This window comes from Nicotiana tomentosiformis, unplaced genomic scaffold (assembly GCF_000390325.3).
Source record: "Nicotiana tomentosiformis unplaced genomic scaffold, ASM39032v3 Un00374, whole genome shotgun sequence".
Lineage (NCBI taxonomy): Eukaryota > Viridiplantae > Streptophyta > Magnoliopsida > Solanales > Solanaceae > Nicotiana > Nicotiana tomentosiformis.
In genome coordinates, this window is record NW_027174933.1 from 1 (window position 1) to 25,194 (window position 25,194).

Genomic DNA, 25,194 nt, shown 5'->3' on the forward strand with positions numbered 1-25,194 from the left:
AGTAAAACTAACTAGACAAAATATCAACTAGTTAAAATAAAGGAAAAAATATTTTTGTAGTTTTTGATTTTTAAGATAAGATATAGCAAAAGAGTCAAAAATAGTTAAAATAGCAAATTATACCCAAAACCGACATTTAAGGACTAAAAGGTGCAAATTTCGGGGAGGGTCAAAAATTACATGTCTACAGCTGCCCCTCTTTGATTGGAAACACAAAGAGTTTTCAGACAAAGAACGACGAGACAAGTTTTTTGACTCGACCCTTATTTAAAGAGAGAAAAAATGAAAGAAAGAGAGTGCGATCGAGTCCTAGTCTTGGACAGCCTACATATCCCGGGTAATAAGGGAATCATGTCCCGTGTAGTTCCAAAGTGAGAAGAGTGATGGAGTATACCGAGGTGGAGAGCCGATTGAGGTGCCGTCGAGGTTCCGGTCCGCGGTTCCTGCCATTACATCAAAAATAAAAGGAAAAATTACATCAAAAATAAAGAAAAATACAAGATCCTATCTACTTCTTGTCTCGAATCTTCCTTGAATATCCACTTGATCCTTCAATCATGAAACTGGAAATTCAACCCCATTCTTCAGGTGGGCATCCTGCTGACTTGAATCTGAAGAAAACTGGAAGTTGACCCTATTCTTCAGGCGGGCACCCTGCTGCTTGCACTTGAAATAAACTTGAACTTGCGGTAGACTCGAGCTTGCAAACCTTATCCTTCATGCGGCTCGTGCTACTTCTGATTTGACTTGAAAAAACTGGAGGTTAACCCTATTTTTCAGACGAGATCCTGCTGCCTCTAACTTGAACTTGAAAACTGAAAGTTGACCCTGTTCTTCAGGCGGGATCCTGATGCCTCTTTGACTTGAACTTGTAAACTGAAAATTGACCTTGTTCTTCAGGCAGGCTCCTGATGCTTCTATACCTTGAACTTGAAAATTGAAAGTTGACCCCGCTCTTCAGGCGGGCTCCTGATGCTTCTCTGACTTGAAATTGTAAACTGAAGGCTGACCCTGTTCTTCAGGCGGGCTCCTGATGCTTCTTGAACTTGAAAATTGAAAGTTGACCCTGTTTTTCAGTCTCTGACTTGAAATTGTAAACTGAAAATTGACCCTGTTCATCAGGCAGGATTCTCTTGATGCTTCTCTATCTTGAACTTGAAAACTGAACGCTGACCCTGTTCTTCAGGGGGGCACCTGATGCCTCTCTGACTTGAACTTGTAAACTGAAAGTTGACCCTGTTCTTCAGGCGGGCTCCTGATGCCTCTTGAACTTGAAAATTGAAAGTTGACCCTGTTCTTCAGGCAGGCTCCTGATGCCTCTCTGACTTGAACTTAAAAACTAAAAGTTGACCCTGTTATTCAGGCGGGCTCCTGATGCCTCTTGAACTTGAAAATTGAAAGTTGATCCTATTCTTCAGGCGGGCTCCTGATGCCTCTCTGACTTGAACTTGTAAACTGAAAGTTGTCCCTATTCTTCAGGCGGGCTCGTGATGCTTCTCTAACTTGAACTTGGAAAATGAAAGTTGGCCCTGTTCTCCAGGCGGGCCCCTGATGCTTCTTGAACTTGAAAATTGAAAGTTGACCCTGTTTTTCAGGAGGGCTCCTGATGCCTCTCTAATTTGAACTTGAAAATTAAAAGTTGACCCTGTTCTTCAGGCGGGCTCCTAATGCTTCTTGAACTTAAAAATTAAAAGTTGGCCCTGTTTTTCAGGCGGGCTCCTGATGCCTCTCTGACTAGAACTTGAAAATTGAATGTTGACCCTGTTCTTCAGGCGGGCTCCTGATGCCTCTTGAACTTGGAAGTAAAATTAAATGTTGGCCCTGTTCTTCAGGCGGCCTCCTGATGCTTTTTAACTTGAAAATTGAAAGTTGAACCTGTTTTTCAGGCGGGCTCCTGATGCCCCTCTGACTTGAACTTAAAACCGATTTCTGAAATATTGTCCCTCGTTCTCCAGGTGGGTGCCTGCAATCAAAACAACACATCAAACAAAATTTTCTGCCCCAGTTTGCACTAGGAAGATTTGTAAGCTATTAGCAAAACTGTAATTCACCTATGTTATTGATGCAATGATGAGAGTAAAACTAAAGACTCGACTAGGATATGCATCTCCTGTGAGTAAAATCAAGAAAATTTGACTAGCAAATGCATCCGCTAAGAAAAAGAACCTGAGTGATCGGAACTAGGAAGTGCATCTCCTAGGGATGATCTCAAACGACCCATACTAGGAAGTGTGTCTCCTAGGAGTGAAATCTCAATTGAACCAAACTAGGAAGTGCGTCTCCTAGAGGTGAAACTTGAATGACTCAAACTAGGAAATGCGTCTCCTAGGGATGAACCTGAATGACCAAACTAGGAAGTACGTCTCCTAGGGGTGAAATCTCAATTTAGGAAGTGCGTCTCCTAAAAGATTAACCTGAAAGACCCAAACTAGGAAGTGCGTCTCCTAGGGATGAAACTTGAATGAACCAAACTAGGAAATGTGTCTCCTAGGGGTGAACTCTCAATTTAGGAAGTGCGTCTCCTAAAAGTATATCCTGAAAGACCCAAACTAGGAAGTGCGTCTCCTAGGGGTGAAACTTCAATGACTCAAACTAGGAAGTGCGTCTCCTAGGGATGAACTTAAATGACCCAAACTAGGAAGTACGTCTCCTAGGGGTGAAATCTCAATTTAGGAAGTGCGCCTCCCAAAAGTATATCCTGAAAGACCCAGACTAGGAAATGCGTCTCCTAGATGTGAGACTGAGCTTGAGGAAAACTATGAACTAAACTTGACTAAAGTAAAACTGACCCTATTCTCCAGGCGGGACCCCTGAACTTAAGTAAAACTAAAGACTAACGACTTAAGGAAATTAAACTGACCCTATTCTCCAAGCGGGACACCCTGAACTTAAGAAAATCTAATGATTAACAACTTAGAGAAACTAAAACTGACCCTATTCTCCATGCGGGACCCTTGAACTAAAGAAATGCTAAAGATTAACAACTAAAATTGACCCTATTCTCCAGGCGGGACTCCTGAACTTAAAGAAAAACTAAAAACTCTTCCGACTGGGGAGAATGCCTAGGAGGTATGATCTTCTCAACTAGGGTAATGTCTAGCATGTAAAAACCTTCTCAAATAACCTTTGTGCTCACAAAATTTGGGCACGACACCTGAAAAATTCAAGCTTCCAATCTTTGATTTGGACATAGTCTTCGTCCCTGTTTCAAGCAAAGAAGACTTGTGAGTTTAAAACATAGTGGTTGGTTTGTGGCCTTGATCTTGAGGGCGATTGCTCCTACACTTTCCATGATAACTTTGATTTTAACTTGGAAGACATTGATTGTTATTGGCTAACCACTTTCTCGGTCACGCTTATCACAGAAAATACCTATGATCTGTTCAAGCCCCAAATCCTCTATCTGTTGCATTGTGCCCATGAATAGAAATTTACCGAACCTTTGCATTTCACATGAATACCAAAGCACTTCAATTGTTATCAACTCAGTACGCATGCCACTTTTCCCTGACTTATGGCATTTTGATATGCTAGTCACCCTCCGCTTTGTGCAATTGGAAAGCTGGTAGCAAATTTTGAAGTCATTTCTCACTTGTTCTGACAGAGAAGACTCAAAAAGAGGACTTAAACAAAGCAAGAAGAACAAAGTAAGGGGACAGTGGAAAGAGATGACATCTAACAAGAGAATTACCAAGTAGAAAGTTATCTGATGTGACACCAACTCTAATGACCATGCCATGCATCTTGGATTAAGTGGCCTGATCTGTCAAGCAAGTATAATCTTCCATTCTTGTCATACCTCTAAGTTGTGAAACTAGGCTTCAATGCTCCAATTGTCCTATCTAATTCACGATCCTCAGTCGACTTGTAATGCCCTGAAGCGTTTTCACTATCAAGCCTCTCTCATTTTGTTCTTTCTCTCAACTCACCGTCGCCTTATGGTGCCCTTGAGGGTTTTCACCGATAAGACTCTCTCATTTTGTTCTTTTCTTCTTATTTCCTCTGATTCTGCAGATGACAAAGCATTAACCATGGTAAAAGTATCATATGCTCCTGGCATGTCTAACTCGGCACTCTCAAAGATCATCTGGGAGGTCTTTTTTTGGACTGTAATGTGGCTTTTGGACAGGGTTAGAAAGAAAGAAAGGCATGAAGGCTCAAATTCAAACTAAGAAAAAATGGTTAATTTATTTACAACTTTTGGAATCTATTTTAAAACTTTACCCCGGTTTCTAAAACAAGAGAATTTGACCCTCATTTTTTTTGTTTTAGATGGAATTTCTAAGAAAATTGCCCCACTCTTGACTTCGTGAGATTATGAAATATTTTATTTGGTGCGACCGAACCATAAGGCTACCTACGTATCTTGTGGGGACAAGAATCAGGTCGAACGTAGTTCAAAATACTACTTTTTTGTTGTTGCTATTTTTCTTTTTCTTCTTTTTCTTCGTTTTTCTTTTTTCTTTTTCTCTTTTTTGAATTTTTCTCTTGGACTGAACTTCTAAAACAAACCTATTGGGACACGAACTTCTTCTTCTTTTTCTTTTTTTTTCTTTTTTTTATGACTCTAACTTGATTCCAAAAGAGGGGAGGTCAAAGAGATCAGCACAGGCTCAAAAGGGTACCGAAGGGTATAAAGTATGAAATATTTTATTTGGTGTGACCGAACCGTAAGGCTACCTACGTATCTTGTGGGGACAAGAATCAGGTCGAACATAGTTCAAAATTCTACTTTTTTGTTGTTGTTATTTTTCTTTTTCTTCTTTTTCTTTGTTTTTCTTTTTTCTTTTTCTCTTTTTTTGAATTTTTCTCTTGGACTGAACTTCTAAAACAAACCTATTGGGGCACGAACTTCTTCTTCTTTTTCTTTTTTTTTCTTTTTTTATGACTCTAACTTGATTCCAAAAGAGGGGAGGTCAAAGAGATCAGCACAGGCTCAAAAGGGTACCGAAGGGTATAAAGTATTTGGGTAGCTGAAAGAGGGCCTCCCAATCTCTGAAAATGCCAAGTACGACACATGCAACTTGAGGATGAAAAATGAAGATCATGCACAATATTTCTTTTGTAGCATAGACATTGATATCCCAGATATGCCTTCCATCTTTCTTTAGTACCGTGTCAAGTACCAAACTCTCATTGGGTGATTTCTTCTTCACAATGAATACCCTCCGTCAGTTTGGGACAAACTCCATTGGCTTTATCTTGAACTCCAAGTTGTTTGCTTCAAATCGTCTGGGACGCACTCTCTTTTAATAATTTCTTGTCGTCCTATTAACTTCCTAACCTATCTGCCCTAGTTTCACAAAATTCGGGATTTAAATGATCTCAAAATGTCCAAATCGTTACTTGTTTCCCTCAAATATCTATGTCATCTTCAAAACTTATTTCATTGCTTCATGATTAGACTAACTTTCAAGACCAGGCTGAGAATTCCACGTGCATGTCATGTCACTGGAGTCACCATGAAAAGAACTATAAAAGGAAAAGAGAACTAAACAAAAACTAACTAGAAGTAACAGAAAATAGGAGATTGCATTAGACAGACGGTGAAAGGGTTTGAAAAATAAAACAAGCAAAATAGACATGGGTTACAACCCTGGAACAATCCTAGATAACACTAGACAAGTTACTACAACTAAACGAACTAGGCAAAATAAAAGGAAGAAGGGTTTGAGTCTCAAGATAATATCCGGATTATAACCCTAAAATAACCCGGACATCAGAAATGACAACAAAATAAACCACCAAAACTCCTCCCCGGCTAGCCAAGAAAGGAGTGTCTTTCCAATTACCAAACTCGACATCTTAGCCACTGAGTCACATATCTACATTACTAGGACCTTCACAAGTCTTTATCACAATGACCTCATCAGATTGCTTTTGGGTCCTCTTTGCCAACTCGTTCTTAAGATCAACTTCTGGAACCTTGATTGATACCACTGAACATTTCGCGGCAAGTGGCCCTCCAAGGGATTCAAAAGAGTTTTCATATTTCTTTTCAACACAAATCATGCCCACCAAATGCGTCTCATTATGAACAGGCAATGGACTTTGGCTAGTATCCGATGCATCTGGATTTTGCACGGTAATGTCACCTGCATCAATAAGCTTCTGGACTGCTCTTTTCAGATGCCAACACTTTTCTATACTGTGTCCCGGGGCATTAGATCAATATGCGTACCTTTGAGAAAAATCAAAATTCTTTGGAAGGGGGTTCGACATTTTTATCCGAATTGGCTTCAACATATCCAATTGCCTCAACCTTTAAAACAAACTAGCATATGATTCTCCAATAGGAGTGAAAGACTTTTCTCTTTGCTGCTGCCTTTTCATTTTGTACTCTGGCCTCAGTTGGAACCTCTTGCAGGTAGGTGGTTGACATGCATGAGGAGGCGGGTAAAACATTTGTGGAAGTGGTGCAGGCCAATGCGAGTCTTGTGGATGTGGAGCATATGGCGGTGCATTATGGATAGAGTAGTGGGAAGGTGAGGTATGACTTTGGGGATTTTGTGGAGAGAAGTAGCATCAGGGAGGATTATCTGGAGTACGGAGATATTCATGGGGTCGATGTTGAGGCTGAAAGCGTTGAGCAGGAACGCCTACTGGGACTTGTCATTGGCGGGGCTCAACAACATCAGGAGGGCTATTTTTAGGAAAGGTAATTGGAGTACGAACGATGGAGCTACTAGGGAGGTTAGGAAAGCTGTGATAAGCGGGAAAATTCGGAGAATATGGTGGATCATTTGACACTATGACCGGAGCTTGGGTAAGGGTACCATCTAGGAAGCTAGGTGGTGGCAGGGGTGGTGCCTTCCCAGTCATCCAAGCCTGATACATGTCCGTCATGTGTTGTCTCAACATCCTTACCTCTTCAACCAACCTAATGTCCTGTTCAACCAACTAATTTCGGGTACCAATATCGACTAACTCAACTCTGTTGTCGTCTGCCATTGCCTTTCGACTTTATATTGTAGGAAAGAGTTACCAGTTTAAGAACCACAAACCAACCACCCTTCTGCTATAATGAAGATAACAAAGAGGAATAAAATGAAGTCATCACGTTAACGTTAGGGAATTTAACATAAGATAATCTCACATTATGTGCAATGCCCCTAGTCACAATTATCGATTCTAAAATGACTCCGAGGGTACGAAGGTCATATGGCATCATCCCAATTTTACTCTCATTGCCCTTTTCTTCTTCATTTCCTCTCTTACGCTCCTTGATTTGCTCATTTCTTCCCTCTCTTTTCTTTCTGATTATCGCTCTTTTTATTTTCTCTCACTTCTCACTTCTCACATCCCTTAACTTTATCTTCTTTTTTTTTAAATTTTAAAAATGATTTGATCGAACCCGATGAAGGTTGCCTACCTTTTTTCTTTCTTTTTTTTTTCTTTTTTTTCTTTTAATTTCTAAAATGATTCGATCGAACCCGATGTAGGTTGCCTACGTATCATGTTCCACATGAATCAGACCAAGCGTAGTTCTGAAAAAGTAATGGACAAAATATACTAAAAATAAAAATCTTTTTGGATTTTTCATTTATAACCTTTTTTGGTTTTCACATACAAAATAGGAAGTACGATAACAAAAAGACTCGACGAACTCAACTAGACTTTGACAGACTGTGACACCGCCTAAAAGAATCAATACTACTTGACAAGACATGTAAAATAAAAGACAAAATAGACTCAAAAATATAAAAAGTCTCCTCAAACAGCTGCTGAAAGCAATGGTCCTGACTAAGATGGTCATGGGGTATCTGTCATGCTCGAGCTCTGATAAATGAATCCATACCTGAATAAGAAAAAATAAGATCAAAGAAAGTTAGTGACTCGAGGCACTATGTGAGACCATAATACTTCCTATTGGGCTATGCAAGACATGAGTGAGGCTATCTTTGCAAAATGACCTACTTGGCCTAAATGTGACTAGAAGTGCAAACTCAACAAGGGTGACCACCAAGCTATGAAAAAATATCTCAAAAGGCCCATATGACCCCTAAACTCTCAAGAATCGTTGTCTCTAAGATTACTTTGCACAAATGACCCGACTTTGCAGAAATGGCCGATGTTGTCAAAAATGGCTAAGCATGAAAACTCAACAGGAATGGACCTTAAACTAAGAAGACACCTTGTGGTAGACTTAGGACTCATAAGACATGGGTTAACAAGATACTTTTGCAAAAATATCCCTATTTTGCAAAAACGGCCGATGTGGCTGAATGTGACTAGACATGCAAGATTTGGCTAAGACCCCCGAAGCCAAGAATTTGAGACTAACTAGGAAGACAGGAACCTATGTGGGTTGCCTACGTATCCCGCCCTGAATACCGAGTATCAGGTATGCGTAGTTCGGGAAGATTGGATACGAGAGAGAATATAAAAATGCAACTAACTTGGAAAAATTATTGTCTTTTTTTTTCCTTGAAAAATGATGAGAAAGTGTAAAATCTTTTTGTTGTTTTTCTTTTAGAAAACGGGGCAAGAAACTAAAAGTGACAAAACCCTCAATATTATCTCTTGCTTCATTTTTCACCCTTCTTTTCCAAACATTAGTCCACCAAATGACCTTTCTACCCTCACAGATGCAACATTTAGCACGTAGGATGATTGAATATCCTTTTGGGCCGGCGGGCCCATTTGACACAATTTGGACATGCTTCCTACAAAGGACACGGTACCTAGCACCGGGCCCTGCTAGGTCATAATGATATGATGCAAATAAAAATGACCTAAAGGCTGACCTACATTTGGGGTTCACTAACAAGGCAATTTGGGGGAGCGTACGGTCGATGGTGGCTGCTCAAGCTTTCCACCCACTCCATACGTCCGATGGCCCCCCCTCCCTAAAATAAGGGTGACTCAACAAAGAGTTCGTGTACGCGACGCATACTACGAGACTTGATTGACCAGGTAATGCAAATGATGACAGTTATAAAGCAGTAACACATAAAGGAAAAACTGTAAACACGTAAACAACTATCAAAAAATAAAACGACATAAACAAAAATAAAAATCAAATAAAGCAAATAAAATCATAAAAACCTCAACCGAATATTCAAAAAATCCAACAAGATCAAGTACCAGTTCGAACCTGCAAGTCCCCATCAGAGTCGCCAAAGCTGTCACACCCTTTTTTTCACCTCACTAACCCTCTTTAAAAATTAATAAAGTGATTTGTAAGCTCAAAAGAATTTTTCAATTGATAGTGACAAGAATGTGTTTTAAAAGATATTTCAGAGTCGCCACCTGACATTTGGTTTCGGTATGCCAGATCACCGTTTTTAAAAAATATTAATTCTCCTTCAAAACACATTTGACTCTAAAACTGACTGCACCAGAAATTCTAAGTAAGGGGGTTCATTTGACTCAGGGAGAAGGTGTTAGGCATTCCCCGAGTCCCGTGAAGGTCACGGTTGCATGCATGATCTAGTTGTCTTTAAAGAACACTCAAAATGAGGCAAAAACGCACGGAAGAAATATAAACACACAAGCGGCTCGAGGTCGTCCCCACCTAAATAAAATAACATAATAGGAAAATACTAAAAGTCTATACTATGCTCACTCCACGATGTCCGTCACGGCCTCCAATTACATTCACTACGGGACATACCCCGGATAGAAATACATACAAAATCCACGGGGCATTCTCCTGAGTATAAACTAAAGGGAACGACCTCTTACCTCGAATAAAAATGAAACAAAAGACCTGAGGTTTGCCTACCCAAATGTGGTCGGCCTAAACATGCTCCTAACGATGAGTAATAAATAAAGCAATAATGCAAAATAAAGAACTAACAAAAATCATTTAAAGCTCAAATTACTATAATTTTTAGTTCTTTGCACGATCAATCTAACTTACAATGTTCAAATCTATTTTTTTCTTTTTAAATCAGACAAACCCCCACGGCCCATTTAATTCTTTAACTGTTCATCTATCTTAATTGCTTACTGAGAAAAAATAATTTTGATAATAAATAGATTAAGCAAAGAAGCCAAAGCATCAATTAATAACTAAACCAAGACAAGTAAGCAGAGAGTTTCATGAATCAATTTCAATACCAAATAAAGCAAATAAGAGATTTCAAGTTAAAGAGGTACGAGTGGACCTTAGAGCAGCAAAATAGATTTCCCTTGATGCTTTGGAAAATATACAAGGACCTCCGATCAAAATCGAACAAATCGCAGTACGAACAGAAGACACGAAGCTTGAACCGCTAGACCAAAACTCGAACGGGGACCTCGAACGGGTGCCTCAACCGGAGTCGATGGCAACTCGTCTTTGACTGAAAGACCTCAACTCAACACCAACTACAACCTTCAGGAAAAGTAGGATTTTCCTTTGATGTGCGCCAAGGAAAACAAAAGTGAAATCGAATGGATTGGGCGATCTTGACTGGCCAATATTCTGACCTATACAACATGGCCGGTCGAACCACCGATCTGTAGAACCTGCCTTTAAGTTATGGGGAAATCTTCTTATCACACAAAACGCCAGATGCTAACCTCCATTTCATCCAACCTGCCCCTATACAGTGTGTGACATCCTCGTCGATCTCCTCGTTCCCTTGGATAATCGACCCAAGGTACTTATAACTTCCTTTCTTGGGGATGACTTGTGAATCAAGCCTCACGTCGTTATCCACTCCTCCCGTGACATCGCTGAACTTGCACTCCAAGTACTCAGTCTTAGTCCTGCTCAACTTGAAACCTTTAGACTCAAGGGTCTGTCTCCAAACCTCCATCCTCTCGTCAACACCTTCTCGCATCTCATCAATCAAAACTATATTTTTTTATTAAAGCCAGTTTCACCTCAGGCTATATTGACCTTTAGGTGTTGGGGGATTTGGCATTGACCCCTACCTCATATATTAATATAAAAAAAGTGAACACATGAAGGAGAGGGATATGAGACCTTACCTCCCCGAATTGCACTTGTGAATTGGACATTCCCAATTCATTTACACTTTTAAGCTCACAAAAAAGACTGCACTATTGTCTCTATTACACTGTAACATCATATACATTAAGAAGTAAGAAATATGGAACTAAGTTTAGCTTTCCTGATTCTTAAAGAAGGTACTCCCGCTTTGTCCAAAGTGTATGGACCTCTGGCCTATGCTGGCATATCCTCTTTCCTGTAATAGATTTCTGGGGAGTTGAATTATTGTTAGGTTGCACCATGTTTAGCTAACGCATCAGCTACTTGGTTAGTTTTCCTATAACAATGTTGGATCATGATATTCTGCTTCATTATACCATTTTTCATTGATCGGACTGCATATTCAAGACTCCATGGAACATTGATCTTTCCTAGTAACATATACACCACAAATTGTGAATCTAATTCTAGGATAACATGTTGCTTGTTCATAAGTATACACCAATTTATAGCAAAGGAAGCTGCCTCAACTTCAGCACAATTGTCAATGTAGAACCTTAGAGCTTTAGCAAATGCCTGAATTAACTCTCCATTTCTGTTCCTAACTACTCCTCCTAGTCCTGATGTCTTGTTTGTGCTATTGCTGTTACCATCTGTATTTATCTTCAACCAAAAATCAGGAGGTTTGTTCCAATTTACAATTCTACACATAAGATTGACAGTGATAAACTCCATCTCCCTGTAGATCTTTTGCCAGTCCCATGAGAAGTCAAAGATAATTCTTCTCTTCTTTGTCACATCCCTTTTTTCACCTCACTAACCCTCTTTAAAAATTAATAAAGTGATTTGTAAGCTCAAAAGCATTTTTCAATTGAAAGTGACAAGAATGTGTTGTAAAAGATATTTCAGAGTCACCACCTGACATTTGGTTTCGGTGTACCAGGTCACCATTTTTAAAAAATAATAATTCTCCTTCAAAACACATTTGACTCTAAAACTGATTGCACCGGAAATTCCAAGTAAGGGGGTTCATTTGACTCAGGGAGAAGGTGTTAGGAATTTTCTGAGTCCCGTGAAGGTCACGGTTGCATGCATGATCTAGTTGGCTTTAAAGAACACACAAAATGAGGCAAAAACGCACAGAAGAAAAATAAACACACAAGCGGCTCGAGGTCGTCCCCAAACTCCCTTTTTTTTTGTCTAATTCTCCTTCCCCACTCGTTGCTCTCACCTTTCGTCTAATCCTCCCTTTTTTTATGTACAACTATGTATGACTATATATTGTGAAAAGTGAGTTCTTGGGGAAGAAGAAAACTTGTGGTCCCTCAAGGAATATTTTATGGTCCTTTCCCACTAAAATTACTATGTCAATGTATGTATAGAATTGTAGCGTGCATGTGATAAGTTTGTTGGAGGAATTATGTAGAAGTGTGAGGTGGGAAATGGTGATTGAAAGTTGAAAGGAAAAGAAAGGAAAATAAATAGAAGTGTAAAAAGAAAAATAAAGAAAGATAAGAGACTACTTCCATTCTTTCATTTCTTGTTTCTGTTTTGCTTTTACCGTTCTTTTGAGTTCATTCTTCTCGTTTTTTTTTAATTTTTCTTTTCTTCTAAAGTTGATTAAAAATACTAGTTTTATCTAAAATAATAGGGAATAATTAAAAAAGGAAAACAAGATAGTCATATTAAAGAAATCTAAATACTACTTAATATATACTAAAACCTACAACTTTAAAACTAAACTAAGTATATATATTTTTGAAAATTTTCTTCTTATCTTTGAAAAATAAAAATGTCGAGTCTATATTTTATATATATATATATATATATATATTTAAAGTATATATATATATTTAAAGTAAAACTAACTAGACAAAATATCAACTAGCTAAAATAAAGGAAAAAATATTTTTGTAGTTTTTGATTTTTAAGATAAGATATTGCAAAAGAGTCAAAAATAGTTAAAATAGCAAATTAGACCCAAAACCGACATTTAAGGACTAAAAGGTGCAAAATTTCGGGGAGGGTCAAAAATTACATGTCTACAGCTGCCCCTCTTTGATTGGAAACACAAAGAGTTTTCAGACAAAGAACGACGAGACAAGTTTTTTGACTCGACCCTTATTTAAAGAGAGAAAAAATGAAAGAAAGAGAGTGCGACCGAGTCCTAGTCTTGGACAACCTACATATCCCGGGTAATAAGGGAATCAGGTCCCGTATAGTTCCAAAGTGAGAAGAGTGATGGAGTATACCGAGGTGGAGAGCCGATTGAGGTGCCGTCGAGGTTCCGGTCCGCGGTTCCTGCCATTACATCAAAAATAAAAGGAAAAATTACATCAAAAATAAATAAAAATACAAGATCCTATCTATTTCTTGTCTCGAATCTTCCTTGAATATTCACTTGATCCTTCAATCATGAAACTAGAAATTCAACCCCATTCTTCAGGTGGGCATCCTGCTGACTTGAATCTGAAGAAAACTGGAAGTTGACCCTATTCTTCAGGCGGGCACCCTGCTGCTTGCACTTGAAATAAACTTGAACTTGCGATAGACTCGAGCTTGCAAACCTTATCCTTCATGCGGCTCGTGCTACTTCTGATTTGACTTGAAAAAAACTGGAGGTTAACCCTATTTTTCAGACGAGATCCTGCTGCCTCTAACTTGAACTTGAAAACAGAAAGTTGACCCTGTTCTTCAGGCGGGATCCTGATGCCTCTTTGACTTGAACTTGTAAACTGAAAATTGACCTTGTTCTTCAGGCAGGCTCCTGATGCTTCTATACCTTGAACTTGAAAATTGAAAGTTGACCCCGCTCTTCAGGCGGGCTCCTGATGCTTCTCTAACTTGAAATTGTAAACTGAAGGCTGACCCTGTTCTTCAGGCAGGCTCCTGATGCTTCTTGAACTTGAAAATTGAAAGTTGACTCTGTTTTTCAGGCGGGCTCCTGATGCCTCTCTGACTTGAAATTGTAAACTGAAAATTGACCCTGTTCATCAGGCATGATTCTCTTGATGCTTCTCTATCTTGAACTTGAAAACTGAACGCTGACCTTATTCTTCAGGGGGGCTCCTGATGCCTCTCTGACTTGAACTTGTAAACTGAAAGTTGATCCTGTTCTTCAGGCGGGCTCCTGATGCCTCTTGAACTTGAAAATTGAAAGTTGACCCTATTCTTCAGGCGGGCTCCTGATGCCTCTCTGACTTGAATTTAAAAACTGACAGTTGACCGTGTTCTTCAGGCGGGCTCCTGATGCCTCTTGAACTTGAAAATTGAAAGTTGACCCTATTCTTCAGGCGGGCTCCTGATGCCTCTCTGACTTGAATTTAAAAACTGAAAGTTGACCCTGTTCTTCAGGCGGGCTCCTGATGCCTCTTGAACTTGAAAATTTAAAGTTGACCCTATTCTTCAGGCGGGCTCCTGATGCCTCTCGGACTTGAACTTGTAAACTGAAAGTTGTCCCTATTCTTCAGGCGGGCTCGTGATGCTTCTCTAACTTGAACTTGGAAAATGAAAGTTGGCCCTGTTCTCCAGGCGGGCCCCTGATGCTTCTTGAACTTGAAAATTGAAAGTTGACCCTGTTTTTCAGGTGGGCTCCTGATGCCTCTCTAAGTTGAACTTGAAAATTAAAAGTTGACCCTGTTCTTCAGGCGGGCTCCTAATGCTTCTTGAACTTGAAAATTAAAAGTTGACCCTGTTTTTCAGGCGGGCTCCTGATGCCTCTCTGACTTGAACTTGAAAATTGAATGTTGACCCTGTTCTTCAGGCGGGCTCCTGATGCCTCTTGAACGTGGAAGTAAAATTAAATGTTGGCCCTGTTCTTCAGGCGGCCTCCTGATGCTTTTTAACTTGAAAATTGAAAGTTGACCCTATTTTTCAGGCGGGCTCCTGACGCCTCTCTGACTTGAACGTAAAACCGATTTCTGAAATATTGACCCTCGTTCTCCAGGTGGGTTCCTGCAATCAAAACAACACAACAAATAAAATTTTCTGCCCCAGTTTGCACTAGGAAGATTTGTAAGCTATTAGCAAAACTGTAATTCACCTATGTTATTGATGCAATGATGAGAGTAAAACTAAAGACTCGACTAGGATATGCGTCTCCTGTGAGTAAAACCAAGAAAATTTGACTAGCAAATGCATCCGCTAAGAAAAAGAACCTGAGTGATCGGAACTAGGAAGTGCGTCTCCTAGGGATGATCTCAAACGACCCATACTAGGAAGTGTGTCTCCTAGGAGTGAAATCTCAATTGAACCAAACTAGGAAGTGCGTCTCCTAGAGGTGAAACTTGAATGACTCAAACTAGGAAATGTGTCTCCTAAGGATGAACCTGAATGACCAAACTAGGAAGTACGTCTCCTAGGGGTGAAATCTCAATTTAGGAAGTGCGTCTCCTAAAAGATTAACCTGAAAGACCCAAACTAGGAAGTGCGTCTCCTAGGGGTGAAACTTGAATGAACCAAACTAGGAAATGTGTCTCCTAGGGGTGAACTCTCAATTTAGGAAGTGCGTCTCCTAAAAGTATATCCTGAAAGACCCAAACTAGGAAGTGCGTCTCCTAGGGGTGAAACTTCAATGACTCAAACTAGGAAGTGCGTCTCCTAGGGATGAACTTAAATGACCCAAACTAGGAAGTACGTCTCCTAGGGGTGAAATCTCAAATTAGGAAGTGCGTCTCCCAAAAGTATATCTTGAAAGACCCAGACTAGGAAATGCGTCTCCTAGATGTGAGACTGAGCTTGAGGAAAACTATGAACTAAACTTGACTAAAGTAAAACTGACCCTATTCTCTAGGCGGGACCCCTAAACTTAAGTAAAACTAAAGACTAATGACTTAAGGAAATTAAATTGACCCTATTCTCCAGGCGGGACACCCTGAACTTAAGAAAAGCTAATGATTAACGACTTAGAGAAACTAAAACTGACCCTATTCTCCAGGCGGGACCCTTGAACTAAAGAAATGCTAAAGATTAACAACTAAAATTGACCCTATTTTACAGGCGGGACTCCTGAACTTAAAGAAAAACTAAAAACTCTTCCGACTGGGGAGAATGCCTAGGAGGTATGATCTTCTCAACTAGGGGAATGTCTAGCATGTAAAAACCTTCTCAAACAACCTTTGTGCTCACAAAATTTGGGCACGACACCTGAAAAATTCAAGCTTCCAATCTTTGATTTGGACATAGTCTTCGTCCCTGTTTCAAGCAAAGAAGACTTGTGAGTTTAAAACATAGTGGTTGGTTTGTGGCCTTGATCTTGAGGGCGATTGCTCCTACAATTGCCATGATAACTTTGATTTTAACTTGGAAGACCTTGATTGTTATTGTCTAACCACTTTCTCGGTCACGCTTATCACAGAAAATACCTATGATCCGTTCAAGCCCCAAATCCTCTATCTGTTGCATTGTGCCCATGAATTGAAATTTACCGAACGTTTGTATTTCACATGAATCCCAAAGCACTTTAATTGTTATCAACTCAGTACGCATGCCACTTTTCCCTGACTTATGCCACTTTGATATGCTAGTCACACTCCGCTTTGTGCAATTGGAAAGCTGGTAGCAAATTTTGAAGTCATTTCTCACTTGTTTTGACAGAGAAGACTCAAAAAGAGGACTTAAACAAAGCAAGAAGAACAAAGTAAGGGGACAGTGGAAAGAGATGACATCTAACAAGAGAATTACCAAGTAGAAAGTTATCTGATGTGATACCAACTCTAATGACCATGACGTGCATCTTGGATTAAATGGCCTGATCTGTCAAGCAAGTCTAATCTTCCATTCTTGTCATACCTCTAAGTTGTGAAACTAGGCTTCAATGCTCCAATTGTCCTATCTAATTCACGATCCTCAGTTTGTTCATTCTCTCAACTCACCGTCGCCTTATGGTGCCCGTGAGGGTTTTCACCGATAAAACTCTCTCATTTTGTTCTTTTCTTCTTATTTCCTCTAATTCTGCAGATGACAAAGCATTAACCATCGTAAAAATATCATATGCTCATGGCATGTCTAACTCGACACTCTCAAAGATCATCTGGGTGGTCTTTTTTTGGACTGTAATGTGGCTTTTGGACAGAGTTAGAAAGAAAGAAAGGCATGAAGGCTCAAATTCAAACTAAGAAAAAATGGTTAATTTATTTACAACTTTTGGAATCTATTTTAAAACTTTGCCCCGGTTTCTAAAACAAGAGAATTTGAACCTCTTTTTTTTTTGTTTTAGATGGAATTTCTAAGAAAATTGCCCCACTCTTGACTTCGTGGGATTATGAAATATTTTATTTGGTGCGACTGAACCATAAGGCTTCCTACGTATCTTGTGGGGACAAGAATCAGGTCGAACGTAGTTCAAAATACTACTTTTTTGTTGTTGCTATTTTTCTTTTTCTTCTTTTTCTTCGTTTTTCTTTTTTCTTTTTCTCTTTTTTGAATTTTTCTCTTGGACTGAACTTCTAAAACAAACCTATTGGGACACGAACTTCTTCTTCTTTTTCTTTTTTTTTCTTTTTTTATGACTCTAACTTGATTCCAAAAGAGGGGAGGTCAAAGAGATCAACATAGGCTCAAAAGGGTAGCGAAGGGTATAAAGTATTTGGGTAGCTGAAAGAGGGCCTCCCAATCTCTGAAAATTCCAAGTACGACACATGCAATTTGAGGATAAAAAATGAAGATCATGCACAATATTTCTTTTGTAGCATCGACATTGATATACCAGATATGCCTTCCATCTTTCTTTAGTACCGTGTCAAGTACCGAACTCTCATTGGGTGATTTCTTCTTCACAATGAATACCCTCCGTCAGTTTGGGACAAACTCCATTGGCTTTATCTTGTAACTTGAGATGCACTTGAACTCCAAGTTGCTTGCTTCAAATAATCTGGGACGCACTCTCTTTTAATAATTTCTTGTCGTCCTATTAACTTCCCAACCTATCTGCCCTAGTTTCACACAATTCGAAATTTAAATGATCTCAAAATATCCAAATCGTTACTTGTTTCCCTCAAATATCTATGTCATCTTCAAAACTTGTTTCATTGCTTCATAATTAGACTAACTTTCAAGACCAGGCTGAGAATTCCACGTGCATGTCATGTCACTGGAGTCACCATGAAAAGAACTATAAAAGGAAAAGAGAACTAAACAAAAACTAACTAGAAATAACAGAAAATAGGCGATTGCATTAGACAGGCGGTGAAAGGGTTTGAAAAACAAAACAAGCAAAATAGACATGGGTTACAACCTGGAACAATCCTAGATAACACTAGACAAGTTACTGCAACTAAACTAACTAGGCAAAATAAATGGAAGAAGGGTTTGAGTCTCAAGATAATATCCGGATTATAACCCTGAAATAACCCGGACATCAGAAATGACAACAAAATAAACCACCAAAACTCCTCCTCGGCTAGCCAAGAAAGGGGTGTCTTTCCAATTACCAAACTCGACATCTTAGCCACTGAGTCACATATCTACATTACTAGGACCTTCACAAGTCTTTATCACAATGACCTCATCAGATTACTTTTGAGTCCTCTTTGCCAACTCGTTCTTAAGATCAACTTCTGGAACCAAGATTGATACCGATGAACATTTCGCGGCAAGTGGCCCTCCAAGGGATTCAAAAGAGTTCTCATATTTCTTTTCAACACAAATCATGCCCACCAAATGCGTCTCATTATGAACAAGCAATGGACTTTTGCTAGTATCCGATGCATCTGGATATTGCACGGTAATGTCACCTGCATCAATAAGCTTTTGGACTGCTCTTTTCAGATGCCAACACTTTTCTATACTGTGCCCCGGGGCAATAGTTCAATATGCGTACCTTTGAGAAAAATCAAAATTCTTTGGAAGGGGGTTCGACATTTTTATCTGAATTGGCTTCAACATATCCAATTGCCTCAACCTTTGGAACAAACTAGCATATGATTCTCCAATAGGAGTGAAAGACTTTTCTCTTTGCTGCAGCCTTTTCATTTTGTACTCTGGCCTCGGTTGGAACCTCTTGCGAGTAGGTGGTTGACATGCATGAGGAGGCGGGTAAAACATTTATGGAAGTGGTGCAGGCCAATGCGAGTCCTATGGATATGGAGCATATGGCGGTGTATTATGGATAGAGTAGTGGGAAGGTGAGGTATGACTTTGGTGATTTTGTGGAGAGAAGTAGCATCGGGGAGGATTATCTGGAGTACGGAGATATTCATGGGGTCGATGTTGAGGCTGAAAGCGTTGAGCAGGAATGCCTACTGGGACTTGTCGTTGGCGGGGCTCAACAACATCAGGAGGGCTATTTTTAGGAAAGGTAGTTGGAGTACGAACAATGGAGCTACTAGGGAGGTTAGGAAAGCTGTGATAAGCGGGAAAATTCGGAGAATATGGTGGATCATTTGACACTATGACCGGAGCTTGGGTAAGGGTACTATCTAGGAAGCTAGGTGGTGGCAGGGGTAGTGCCTTCCCAGTCATCCAAGCCTGATACATGTCCGCCATGTGTTGTCTCAACATCCTTACCTCTTCAACCAACCTAATGTCCTGTTCAACCAACTACTTTTGGGTAGCAATATCGACTAACTCAACTCTGTTGTCGTCTGCCATTGCCTTTCGACTTTATGTTGTAGGAAAGAGTTACTAGTTTAAGAACCACAAACCAACCACCCTTCTGCTATAATGAAGATAACAAAGAGGAATAAAATGAAGTCATCACGTTAGCGTTAGGGCGTTTAACATAAGATAATCTCACATTATGTGCAATGCACCTAGTCACAATTATCGATTCTAAAATGACTCCGAGGGTACGAAGGTCATATGGCATCATCCCAATTTTACTCTCATTGCCCTTTTCTTCTTCATTTCCTCTCTTACGCTCCTTGATTTGCTCATTTCTTCCCTCTCTTTTCTTTCTGATTATCGCTCTTTTTATTTTCTCTCACTTCTCACTTCTCACATCCCTAACTTCGTCTTTTTTTTTATTTTAAAAATGATTTGATCGAACCCGATGAAAGTTGCCTACCTTTTTTATTTCTTTCTTTTTTTTTCTTTTAATTTCTAAAATGATTCGATCGAACCCGATGTAGGTTGTCTACGTATCATATTCCACATGAATTAGACCAAGCGTAGTTCTAGAAAAGTAATGGACAAAATATACTAAAAATAAAAATCTTTTTGGATTTTTCATTTATAACTTTTTTGGTTTTCACAAACAAAATAGGAAGTACGATAACTAAAGACTCGACGAACTCAACTAGACTATGACAGACTATGACACCACCTAAAAGAATCAATACTACTTGACAAGACATGTAAAATAAAAGACAAAATAGACTCAAAAATATAAAAAGTCTCCTCAAACAACTGCTGAAAGCAATGGTCCTGGCTAAGATGGTCATGGGGTATTTGTCATGCTCGAGCTCTGATAAATGAATCCATACCTGAATAAGATAAAATAAGATCAAAGAGAGTTAGTGACTCGAGGCACTATGTGAGATCATAATACTTCCAATTGGGCTATGCAAGACACGAGTGACGCTATCTTTGCAAAATGACCTACGTGGCCTAAATGTGGCTAGAAGTGTAAACTCAACAAGGGTGACCACCAAGCTATGGAAAAATATCTCAAAAGGCCCATATGACCCCTAAACTCTCAAGAATCGCTGTCTCTAAGATTACTTTGCACAAATGACCCAACTTTGCAGAAATGGCCGAAGTGGTCAAAAATGGCTAAGCATGAAAAATCAACAGGAATGGACCTTAAACTAAGAGGACACCTTGTGGTAGACTTAGGACTCTAAGACATGGGTTAACAAGCCACTTTTGCGAAAATATCCCTATTTTGCAAAAACGGCCGATGTGGCTGAATGTGGCTAGACATGCAAGATGTGGCTAAGACTCCCTAAGCCAAGAATTTGAGACTCACTAGGAAGACCAGAACCTATGTGGGCTGCCTACGTATCTCGCCCTGAATATCGAGTATCAGGTATGCGTAGTTCGGGAAGATTGGATACGAGAGAGAATATAAAAATGCAACTAACTTGGAAAAATTATTTTTTGTCTTTTTGTTTTCTTGAAAAATGATGAGAAAGTGTAAAATCTTTTTGTTGTTTTTCTTTTAGAAAACGGGTCAAGAAACTAAAAGTGATAAAACCCTCAATATTATCTCTTGCTTCATTTTTCACCCTTCTTTTCCAAATATTAGTTCACCAAATGACCTTTCTACCCTCATAGATGCAACATTTAGCACGTAGGATGATTGAATGTCCTTTTGGACCGGCGGGCCCATTTGACACAATTTGGACAAGCTTCCTACAAAGAACACGGTACCTAGCACCGGGTCCTGCTAGGTCATAATGATATGATGCAAATAAAAATGACCTAAAGGCTGACCTACGTTTGGGGTTCACTAACAAAGCAATTTGGGGGAGCGTATGGTCGATGGAGGCTGCTCAAGCTTTCCACCCACTCCATACGTCCGACGGCCCCCCTCCTAAAATAAAAGTGACTCAACAAAGAGTTCGTGTACGCGGCGCGTACTACGAGACTTGTTACAGAAAGAGTTGATTGGGTAATGCAAATGATGACAGTTATAAAGCAGTAACACATAAAGGAAAAACTGTAAACACGTAAACAACTATCAAAAAATAAAACGACATAAACAAAAATAAAAAACAAATAAAGCAAATAAAATCATAAAAACCTCAACAAAATATTCTAAAAAGCCAACAAGATCAAGTACCAGCTCGAACATGCAAGTCCCCAACAGAGTCGCCAAAGCTGTCACACCCATTTTTTTTACCTTACTAACCCTCTTTAAAAATTAATAAAGTGATTTGTAAGCTCAAAAGAGTTTTTCAATTAAATTGACAAGAATGTGTTTTAAAAGATATTTCAGAGTCGCCACCTGACATTTGGTTTCGGTATGCCAGGTCACCGTTTTTAAAAAAAATTAATTCTCCTTCAAAATACATTTGACTCTAAAACTGATTGCACCAGAAATTCCAAGTAAGAGGGTTCATTTGACTCAGGGAGAAGGTGTTAGGCATTCCCCTAGTCCCGTGAAGGTCACGGTTGCATGCATGATCTAGTAGGCTTTTAAGAACACTAAACGCACGGAAGAAATATAAACACACAATCGGCTCGAGGTCGTCCCCACCTAAATAAAATAAAATAATAGAAAAATACTAAAAGTCTATACTATGCTCACTCCACGACTTAGAGAAACTAAAACTGACCCTATTCTCCATGCGGGACCCTTGAACTAAAGAAATGCTAAAGATTAACAACTAAAATTGACCTTATTCTCCAGGCGGGACTCCTGAACTTAAAGAAAAACTAAAAACTCTTCCGACTGGGGAGAATGCCTAGAAGGTATGATCTTCTCAACTAGGGTAATATCTAGCATGTAAAAACCTTCTCAAATAACCTTTGTGCTCACAAAATTTGGGCACGACACCTGAAAAATTCAAGCTTCCAATCTTTGATTTGGACATAGTCTTCGTCCCTGTTTCAAGCAAAGAAGACTTGTGAGTTTAAAACATAGTGGTTGGTTTGTGGCCTTGATCTTGAGGGCGATTGCTCCTACACTTTCCATGATAACTTTGATTTTAACTTGGAGGACCTTGATTGTTATTGGCTAACCACTTTCTCGGTCACGCTTATCACAGAAAATACCTATGATCCGTTCAAGCCCCAAATCCTCTATCTGTTGCATTGTGCCCATGAATAGAAATTTACCGAACGTTTGCATTTCACATGAATCCCAAAGCACTTCAATTGTTATCAACTCAGTACGCATGCCACTGTTCCCTGACTTATGCCATTTTGATATGCTAGTCACCCTCCGCTTTGTGCAATTGGAAAGCTGGTAGCAAATTTTGAAGTCATTTCTCACTTGTTCTGACAGAGAAGACTCAAAAAGAGGACTTAAACAAAGCAAGAAGAACAAAGTAAGGGGACAGTGGAAAGAGATAACATCTAACAAGAGAATTACCAAGTAGAAAGTTATCTGATGTGACACCAACTCTAATGACCATGACGTGCATCTTAGATTAAGTTGCCTGATCTGTCAAGCAAGTATAATCTTCCATTCTTGTCATACCTCTAAGTTGTGAAACTAGTCTTCAATGCTCCAATTGTCCTATCTATTTCACGATCCTCAGTCAACTTGTAATGCCCTGAAGGGTTTTCACTATCAAGCCTATCTCATTTTGTTCATTCTCTCAACTCACCGTCGCCTTATGGTGCCCTTGAGGGTTTTCACCGATAAGACTCTCTCATTTTGTTCTTTTCTTCTTATTTCCTCTGATTCTGCAGATGACAAAGCATTAACCATGGTAAAAATATCATATGCTCCTGGCATGTCTAACTCGGCACTCTCAAAGATCATCTGGGAGGTCTTTTTTGGACTGTAATGTGGCTTTTGGACAGGGTTAGAAAGAAAGAAAGGCATGAAGGCTCAAATTCAAACTAAGAAAAAATGGTTAATTTATTTACAACTTTTGGAATCTATTTTAAAACTTTACCCCGGTTTCTAAAACAAGAGAATTTGAACCTCATTTGTTTTGTTTTAGATGGAATTTCTAAGAAAATTGCCCCACTCTTGACTTCGTGGGATTATGAAATATTTTATTTGGTACGACCGAACCGTAAGGCTACCTACGTATCTTGTGGGGACAAGAATCAGGTCGAACGTAGTTCAAAATACTACTTGTTTGTTGTTGCTATTTTTCTTTTTCTTCTTTTTCTTCGTTTTTCTTTTTTCTTTTTCTCTTTTTTTTGAATTTTTCTCTTGGACTGAACTTCTAAAACAAACCTATTGGGACACGAACTTCTTCTTCTTTTTCTTTTTTTTTTCTTTTTTTTATGACTCTATCTTGATTCCAAAAGATGGGAGGTCAAAGAGATCAACATAGACTCAAAAGGGTAGCGAAGGGTATAAAGTATTTGGGTAGCTGAAAGAGGGCCTCCCAATCTCTGAAAATGCCAAGTACGACACATGCAACTTGAGAATAAAAAATGAAGATCATGCACAATATTTCTTTTGTAGCATCGACATTGATATACCAGATATGCCTTCCATCTTTCTTTAGTACCGTGTCAAGTACCGAACTCTCATTGGGTGATTTCTTCTTCACAATGAATACCCTCCATCAGTTTGGGACAAACTCTATTGGCTTTATCTTGAACTCCAAGTTGCTTGCTTCAAATCGTCTGGGACGCACTCTCTTTTAATAATTTCTTGTCGTCCTATTAACTTCCCAACCTATCTGCCCTAGTTTCACACAATTCGAAATTTAAATGATCTCAAAATATCCAAATCGTTACTTGTTTCCCTCAAATATCTATGTCATCTTCAAAACTTGTTTCATTGCTTCATAATTAGACTAACTTTCAAGACCAGGCTGAGAATTCCACGTGCATGTCATGTCACTGGAGTCACCATGAAAAGAACTATAAAAGGAAAAGAGAACTAAACAAAAACTAACTAGAAGTAACAGAAAATAGGAGATTGCATTAGACAGACGGTGAAAGGGTTTGAAAAATAAAACAAGCAAAATAGACATGGGTTACAACCCTGGAACAATCCTAGATAACACGAGACAAGTTACTACAACTAAACGAACTAGGCAAAATAAAAGGAAGAAGGGTTTGAGTCTCAAGATAATATCCGGATTATAACCCTGAAATAACCCGGACATCCGAAATGACAACAAAATAAACCACCAAAACTCCTCCCCGGCTAGCCAAGAAAGGAGTGTCTTTCCAATTACCAAACTCGACATCTTAGCCACTGAGTCACATATCTACATTACTAGGACCTTCACAAGTCTTTATCACAATAACCTCATCAGATTGCTTTTGGGTCCTCTTTGCCAACTCGTTCTTAAGATCAACTTCTGGAACCGTGATTGATACCACTGAACATTTTGCGGCAAGTGGCCTTCCAAGGGATTCAAAAGAGTTTCCTTATTTCTTTTCAGCACAAATCATGCCCACCAAATGCGTCTCATTATGAACAGGCAATGGACTTTGGCTAGTATCCGATGCATCCGGATTTTGCACGGTAATGTCACCTGCATCAATAAGCTTCTGGACTGCTCTTTTCAGATGCCAACACTTTTCTATACTGTGTCCCGGGGCATTAGATCAATATGCGTACCTTTGAGAAAAATCAAAATTCTTTGGAAGGGGGTTCGACATTTTTATCTGAATTGGCTTCAACATATCCAATTGCCTCAACCTTTAAAACAAACTAGCATATGATTCTCCAATAGAAGTGAAAGACTTTTCTCTTTGCTGCTGCCTTTTCATTTTGTACTCTG

The 25,194-nt window shown here is 39.3% G+C and overlaps 1 long non-coding RNA gene across 1 annotated transcript; it reads left to right on the forward strand.

The window, feature by feature from the left end:
- The first annotated feature begins 2,421 nt into the window (after nt 1-2,421).
- On the forward strand, nt 2,422-2,653 carry LOC138904104 (uncharacterized). Its single transcript, XR_011413341.1, has 2 exons — nt 2,422-2,480; nt 2,558-2,653. It is a non-coding gene; the product is annotated as an uncharacterized lncRNA (long non-coding RNA).
- Nucleotides 2,654-25,194: the final 22,541 nt, after the last annotated feature.